This window comes from Oxyura jamaicensis, chromosome 1 (genome assembly GCF_011077185.1).
Source record: "Oxyura jamaicensis isolate SHBP4307 breed ruddy duck chromosome 1, BPBGC_Ojam_1.0, whole genome shotgun sequence".
Lineage (NCBI taxonomy): Eukaryota > Metazoa > Chordata > Aves > Anseriformes > Anatidae > Oxyura > Oxyura jamaicensis.
Genome location: NC_048893.1, coordinates 43233624 through 43241253, shown reverse-complemented (window position 1 = coordinate 43241253; position 7630 = coordinate 43233624).

Sequence of the window (7630 nt, the reverse complement as noted above, 5' to 3'; positions counted from 1 at the left end):
GCTTGCCTTTGCAACGGCCTTAGATGCATCAACTGGAGATGTCGCAGTTTCTCTCCCCTACCTGAGCCTTACACTACTCATAATTGTGTAATCCTCTAATGTCTTCCCATCCCTGCTAGGGATTAATTTATGTTTTTAATCACACGCTTGCTAAATTTCAACCAAGTTCAAACTACCTGTTGGGTCACAGCGCTCCTATATAAATGTCTGATCCATTAATTTACTAGTCCTTGTGCTGGTCTGTGACAGTGGTTTTGCTCTGGACAGGTGGGAATTGATGAAGTTGTTCCCCTCTGAGGGGTGTTTTGAGCAATGAGATCTCCAGCCAGCTGGAGCAACGGGGAGAAGAGCTGTAAGTCTCTCTGAGGGCATTGCCCAGGAGCTTTGTTGTGAATAAATACCTTGCCTGGCTCTCCACAAAAGCTGTTGCATTATATATATTTGATGTATGAAACGAGCAAATCCCAGGGACTGATTAATTGCAGGGTGAGAAATGTAAGTCCTTTTAATCTATAAAAAGGGAAAGCATGTTGCCTTTAAGACTTCCTCTCTTATACCAGGCTAACTTGGAGTGTCTGTTGGCCTGTTCTTGATCATTCATCATCTACCTGTTTATTGCCTTCATTTCAGTCTCCAGCATCCCTAGTCTCTCCATGTATCAGATCCTTACTCACCCCCTGACAGCTCCCCAGCCCCTCTTGCTTCAGATCATTTGAATTGCCCTTCACTGGACCTCTGTGATTTCTGCACTCCTCATTAATTACACCACTCCTGTTTTCCCTCCTCATGTTTATCCTTCTGTTTGTATCGGCACACCTCTGCTTGTTTTACAACCACCTGGCAACACATGATGACAGGGTGTTGAAACAGCTTAGCTGGTAAGGGCTGGATAGCCGTCAAAATGCCACGTTAGGTACACAGGTGCTGCTGACTGAGGAATTGGCTCAGACACCCAGTCACCTACAACAGCACACATTCAGATTACCACATTACTGAGATGAGGGAGTGGGGAGACGCGCCTGGCCAAAAGAAGCACTAGCTCCCATCTGTGTGGGTGAGAGCAGAGCAACAGAAACACTGGGGAGATAAAGAGCTGCAGCCTCCTTGCTCCACAAAGAGGACACAGAGCTTGGAAGAGATGCTTAAACCTCTTTGTTCCCAGCATCAGCAATGGCATCACAGTGGGGCTGTGATCTCATGGCTGTCCACTTGCTAAGGAAGCTGGGCATGGATGATATTTCTGCATTCTACAACTGCATCGAACAGCCCTCCCAACCACTGATGCCTGGTGGCAGGAGCTGCTGTGCCATTGGAAATACCCTCTGCCAGCTGAGCTGCAAGCCCAAGCACCTCCTGTGCTTGCAAAAGGGTCACTGGCAATTCTGCAGGCTCAAATTCAAATCCCGTGTGACAGGACACACATGCAGAGAACATTTCACTTGCAACTGAGATGCAGCAAGCTCTCACAGTCAGTGGTACCCAAGCACTCAGGATATCACAGCCTGTTATCAGACAGAGGTGGAAAAAGGATGTACAGAAAGATGCATCTAGTCGCTCTGGGACAGCAGCCTCACAGCACAAGCAATCACTGCTTTCTGGGCACGTGTTGTCATGCAGTCAAACAAGGCTTCCCTTCACTGGAAAATGTTTAATGCTATCACTCACAAAGCAGATGTGCTAATGTGGACAGTTTCAGTGTTGGCTAGATTAGCTATACAGTGCTACTGCTGTACTGAGCTGGGCAGAGCGCCTTTGCCACAACAACCCCATGCAACGCTACAGGCTTGGGACAGAGTGGCTGGAAAGCTGTGCAGAGGAAAAGGATCTGGGGGAGTTGGTTGATGCTCACCTGAACATGAGCTGGCAGTGTGTCCAGGTGGCCAAGAAGGCCAATGGCACCCTGGCCTGTATCAGAAATATTGTGGCCAGAGGGACCAGGGAAGTGATCATCTCCCTGTACTCAGCTCTGGTGAGGCCACACCTCGAGTGTTGGCCCCTCAGTACAAGAAGGACATTGAGGCCCTGGAACATGTCCAGAGAAGGGCTATGAAGCTCGTGAAGGGCCTGGAACACAAGTCCTGTGAGGAGAAGCTGAGGGAACTGGGGATGTTCGGTCTGGAGAAGAGGAGGCTCAGGGGAGACCTCATTGCTCTCTACAACTACCTGAAAGGAAGGTGTGGGGAGCTGGGGGTTGGCCTTTTCTCACAGGTAACTAGTGATAGGACTAGAGGGAATGGCCTCAAGTTGCACCAGGGGAGGTTTGGGTTGGAAATTAGGAGACATTTCTTCTCAGAAAGAGTAGTCAGGCACTGACTACTAGGGGTTGCCCAGGGAAGTGGTGGAGTCACTGTGCCTGGGGGTGTTCAAGGAAAAGGTTGGTGCTTAGGGACATGGTTTAGTGGGTGACATTGGTGGTAGGGGGATGGTTGGACCAGATGGTCTTGGAGGTCTTTTATAACCTCAATGATTTTGTGATTCTATGATCTGGGCTGCTGTGTTCATCCACAGTTACCGAAGCAGCTACAGCAGGCAGTTCCCCTGGGCAGGGTTTAACTAAGACAATCTGCACAGGAGCCCTTCAATCAGGCCCTAGAACAAGGACTGTGCAGTAACTTTTTGGTACTTTTGGGACAGACATTTTCCTCCACATTGTTAATTGAAGAATATGTCTGCAAAGAATAGGTATCGTCTCACACAACAGTCTTTCTGTGATTGCATCTCCTGAGCTCAGACATATCTAAATGAATATGCAGTACTGTGTATGTGGCTGATTAATGAATAATGAACAGGATTCAGATAGTTGGTGCAAGGAACACTATGCAGTAATAAGAAGTCAGTCTATGAGAGGTTTGGATAGTTCAGGGTGTTTTCAATATATGGATGAGCATTCTTTCTTTTATATTTTCTTAGAAGGGTATTATTGCATATAGCCCTATATAGTACATTGCACAATCATACAATAATTTAACAAAAGTGAATTACATCTTTTGTTGCTGGAACAACACAAAAGATAAAAAGAGGAATATAAATATGCATGCACAAGTATATAAAGGAACGAAAAGGTATTTAAAAAGACAGAAGAAAAAAATAGAAAAAGGAAGTTGGTGGTTTGAAGTTAGGGTTGGGAAAAGAAATCCAGCTATACCCATTCAAAATTACAGGTAGAATTTTTAGATAAGAAGAAATTAATTATACAAGCTGGAACTGGGCCAGGACACTGTCCTTTTCTATACTACACAACGTTATCATGTTTGAACATGCTCGTATCTAATTGAGACAGAGGACACAATGCTGAGCACAACTTTCCTCTGAGAGCATGAGCAAGCCAGCACCCCCCCTCTGGGTCACTCTGGTCTGATTGTCATGGGACATCATGCATTTCAATGCATTTTTTCTAAGGCCCTGCTGACCACTAAATCAGTCAAGATCCAGTCTCTGACTGAACACAGTCATCTTCAAGCACCACTGTCCTTCATGCTCTTGCAGACATCTGTGCTAATGTTACACCAGCTGAGAAAATAGCTCCGTAGGATTTAGATATAGAAAATCCCTGTGCAGTTTACACTGCTGAACAATGCATGGGAACCTGCAATCCCTCCATTTGTACAGTGCTCTCTTTACATCTCAGGTGTCAGAAAATGGGGGAAAGGAAGAGAAAACACAACATCACAGCTGTCTGTCAGACCTCATTCAGCTTTTTCAGTCCTGGCTCAAAGCATTAAACACGTCTTACACCAACCTGTGGAATCCCGGTTTCCCTCTTGCATTAAAGCTTTATCCTATGCAAAGCACCACAGCAATGACTTTTACTGTAGGGTCCTCTAATAAGCCTTCCTAATTTGAGAATAATGAAGGGTGAAGGGTTCACATCCCACAGGCCAGCCAAGAGGGCAGCCCAGGACAGTAGAGGTTGGGGAGGACACTCGTACATTTTAATTGCCTGCTAAACTCTCACTTGTCCTTCTGGGATGGAAAGCCGCCCCCCCCCCCCCCACACACACACACACAAAATTTACTGATGGCACACGATGGAGTGGTTTCATTCCATAGGAGAGCATGGCATCTGGCACAGGACCGTTACTGGAGCAGTCACATGTCTGGATACCTTGGGATTAATGCTGAAAAGGTCTGAGTAGGCCATGCTTGTGGAGATGGAGGCTCCCAGTCACACTGAGGGAAGGAGTCAGGAAACCTGCCCCACTCCTAGTGAGGTAAGTCCGTTTGCCAGTGTTTGCTGAGGGATGCCCTCAAGAGATGCTGCACCCAGAAGAGTGTTGTTCCACTAGACAGACACAGGAGCAAAGCTCCTTCCAGCCACAGCTGCACTGACAGCACTTCAAGGAGTGTCAGGATTAGCTCCTGGAGGATGGCAGAGTAGCCATATTTTGGGACAGAAGTGCAGGGATCTCCTTGCTGTATTTGAGACAATGTCAGCCACTGCACTCATGTATATCTTTGATTCCAGCTACATTTTTTTCCCCAAACACACACATTATTTTCTGACTCCTTTTACTACTTATTGATCTGCTGATCAGTACAGGCTGCCAAGAGATGCATCAGGCTGTAGAGCTCATTACGCTTTCTCCTGCTCCCTTTTTACATCACTCAGCCTTCCCCTCCCATGTCCCTGGCATTTTCAGCCACACCATGGCAGAGAATTTGTCCTAGAAAGAAATCTCATCCCCTTTCCCTCATGGTCTGGCACTCAGTGCAACATACCTGCCAGGGAGGCATATCTCCCCTACCATCTCTGCCACCTTAACTTAGATACCACAAGTGAGCTTTGGTTGGCCTACCTTTCGCTGTCTTCCAGTAAAGGTGTCCATGGATCCAGGCTCCCAGCAGAGGCCTGCCCAAGCAATGAGTTTAGTGCGAGATTTGTCTGAGCCAAAAGTAGCATCTGAAATAATATAAAAAAATCTCCAGAGTCCGTTGGCTAGACTGAGTCTGACTGCTAATTGGTTTCACTGAAAATCTAAGCATATAGCTGAGATTTCAAGCCCTAGTGCTTAGGTGAGACCCTCCACACACGCACACACACACACGCACATCTACTCACACGGGTCTCAGTTATCTTGGCAGTTATCAAGAGAAAGGCTCATCTGGGGACAGTTGAACCCAGCCATTGGCTTTAGGCGAGGCATAGCTTATGTTTGAGAAATGCCTCCTGCTCTGCCCTGAACATGGAAAGAGGCTTGAAGGCATCCCTTGCTGGACACCTAATGTTAGGAAGGCACATGCTTACCTAGGTGGCAAGGGTAGCAGGCGCTGGATGTAGCAGCGAATAGCTTTTTCCTATCATTGTCATACTGTGCTGTGTTTAAAAGCTCTTCTGTAAACCTTGGCTTTAGAAGAGCAAAAGGTGACAGTGTGGGCTGGTAACATCAGAACAAACTTATACTTATGAAACCTAAGTATCATAAGGTTAGTGATAATGTGATTATAACTCCCCCCCTTTCTCCCCCATTTTTCCCATTATTTTTTTTCATAGCTACTCCTGAGCTACCAGATTCTGGTGGAGGTGAAAGTCAAAAAAGGAGGAAAACTAATAAATCTTTTTCCAGTTCCAGTCTGTTGCTGTGCATCTAGGAGATTCAGAGAGAACCTGACTTTTTTGGTTGCTATCTCATTCACTGATAGCATCTCCCGACTTCTTAAAAATTATTCACTTCAGCTAAAGAGCTGCCAGTTGAGCTGTTTAAGTTCTGCTTGGATTTTATTTCAATGATATTTACAGAAATAAAACTTAATGAGAAGAGCATTTTTTTGAGACCCTTTGGATGATTATCTTTGCTTTTCACTTATGTGCGCCACTTAGTTTCCTGCTGGATTGCTTTTACTCTATTAGTAGATTATAAGTGTGCAGTTGTGGTGGTTTTACCGTGCTAGGCAGCTGAACACCACAACCGCTCTCTCACTCCCCCTCCTTAGATGAGGAGGGGAAGAAGTAAAGGAAAGAACAACTCACGGGTTGAAATAAGGATAATTTAATTAAAGGAAAAAAAATAATTATTAAGGAAAGATTATTATTAATTAAACAATTCAACTAAAGGGAAAAAAGGGAAAGGGGAAAAGGGAGGGGGAAAGGGAAAAACAAAACAAAACAAAACAAAACAAGTAAAGGCTATGTGGAAGTGCAGAGGTCCCAGCCAGACTCAGTACAGCAGTTTGGCCCAAATGTGATTTTTTTTTTCAGACTGGAAACTAATTTGACAAACATTTCTTATTTCAAAGCAGAACTTGTCAATGGGGGGGGGGGAGGGGGGGGGTGAGAGAGAATACTATTAAAAATATTGAAAAGGTGGAAAATAAGCTTTGTTTGAAAAGATAAAAGATTGATTTTTTTGAAACTTTCAGGCTGTTTACATTTCCCCTGCACCTCCAACAAGAATTTAATTCTGGCTTGCAAGTGAAGTCTAGTGAAATACGCCTTCTCCTTTGGCAGAGGAACCTGAGGAAAGAACTAAATCTTGAATGATCTATACTATATTACAGTTATGTGCTGGAGTTTAGTCAGTTTTGCTGACAGTGTCCTGCATTAATGCAACTCTGTCCCTGACCTGTTAAGAAAACAAAAATACCAGGTTCTGGCTGAATTGGCCCCAAACAATCACATTTCATTTTTGCACTATCTAAGCTAGTGTCAAAGGAAAATAAATTTGATTCCCCATCAAAATAGGGATGTTTTAAACTCAGAAATACAAGGGTGAACACCTCTGCCTTAGTAGCTAGCACATATGGGCTGAGATTGAAAATAAATAAATAAAAGTGCTGACACCTCCCCCTCCCTTTCTGGTATCTGGTGTATTTATGTAAATATAATCCTATTTACCTTTACATCTAATAGCCATAGATTTTCTTTCCCTGGTTCATATTCTGCTCCCCTTATCAATTATCTGCATTTACTAATGTTTAATTTCCATCAGCTGTTGTTAGAAGCTTCCCCAGCTGAGCACTGCTTTCTTATACTGAGTCTGGCTTGCCATGTCTGAGTGTGTCTGCCATGTTCCAGCCTTTTAATTGCACCCCATAGGTAGTCAAACAACCTCTGAGTAGCTCACCTGGTCCATTTTATTTATTTTTAGTTCCCCTAAAAATAACTAAAGGCTGACTACCCTCTCACCATTAAAGGTGACCCACTACTCTGTATTTCCAAAACCTGCTAATTCTTAGCTCTTCTTCATAAATATCCTCTTTGTCCTTTTCTATTGGTTGGACCAGGGCAACCTCTGCAAAGGTCCACTCTTACCTCTTGCCCCAGCTTCTCTGCAGTCTTAGGGCCATGATTTATGTGGCTGGTGCCAAGACAAACTGACATTATTGGACTGTTCCCTTTGCCACCCTGTCCTCCTCTATAGCCTGGGCTTTGTTTTATGAAGAATATGTATCAATGTCTTGTCACTTACTGGTCTGACAGGAGGCCTTCAAGACAGCTCCAAAATACGGCAGTTTGTTTAGTGGTTTTACCAACAGCTTCATGCTGGCCTTCGGCGTTCAGCCCCCTTTAAGTTTCCAGGCAGTGCATAGTGAGATGGAGCCCATGGAGGGAGTCTCCCATCCATGCATCTTCCTCAGCATGTGTTTGTGCTTCTTGACTGGGAAAGATGCCCGATGTTATTCCCTTTTCCAT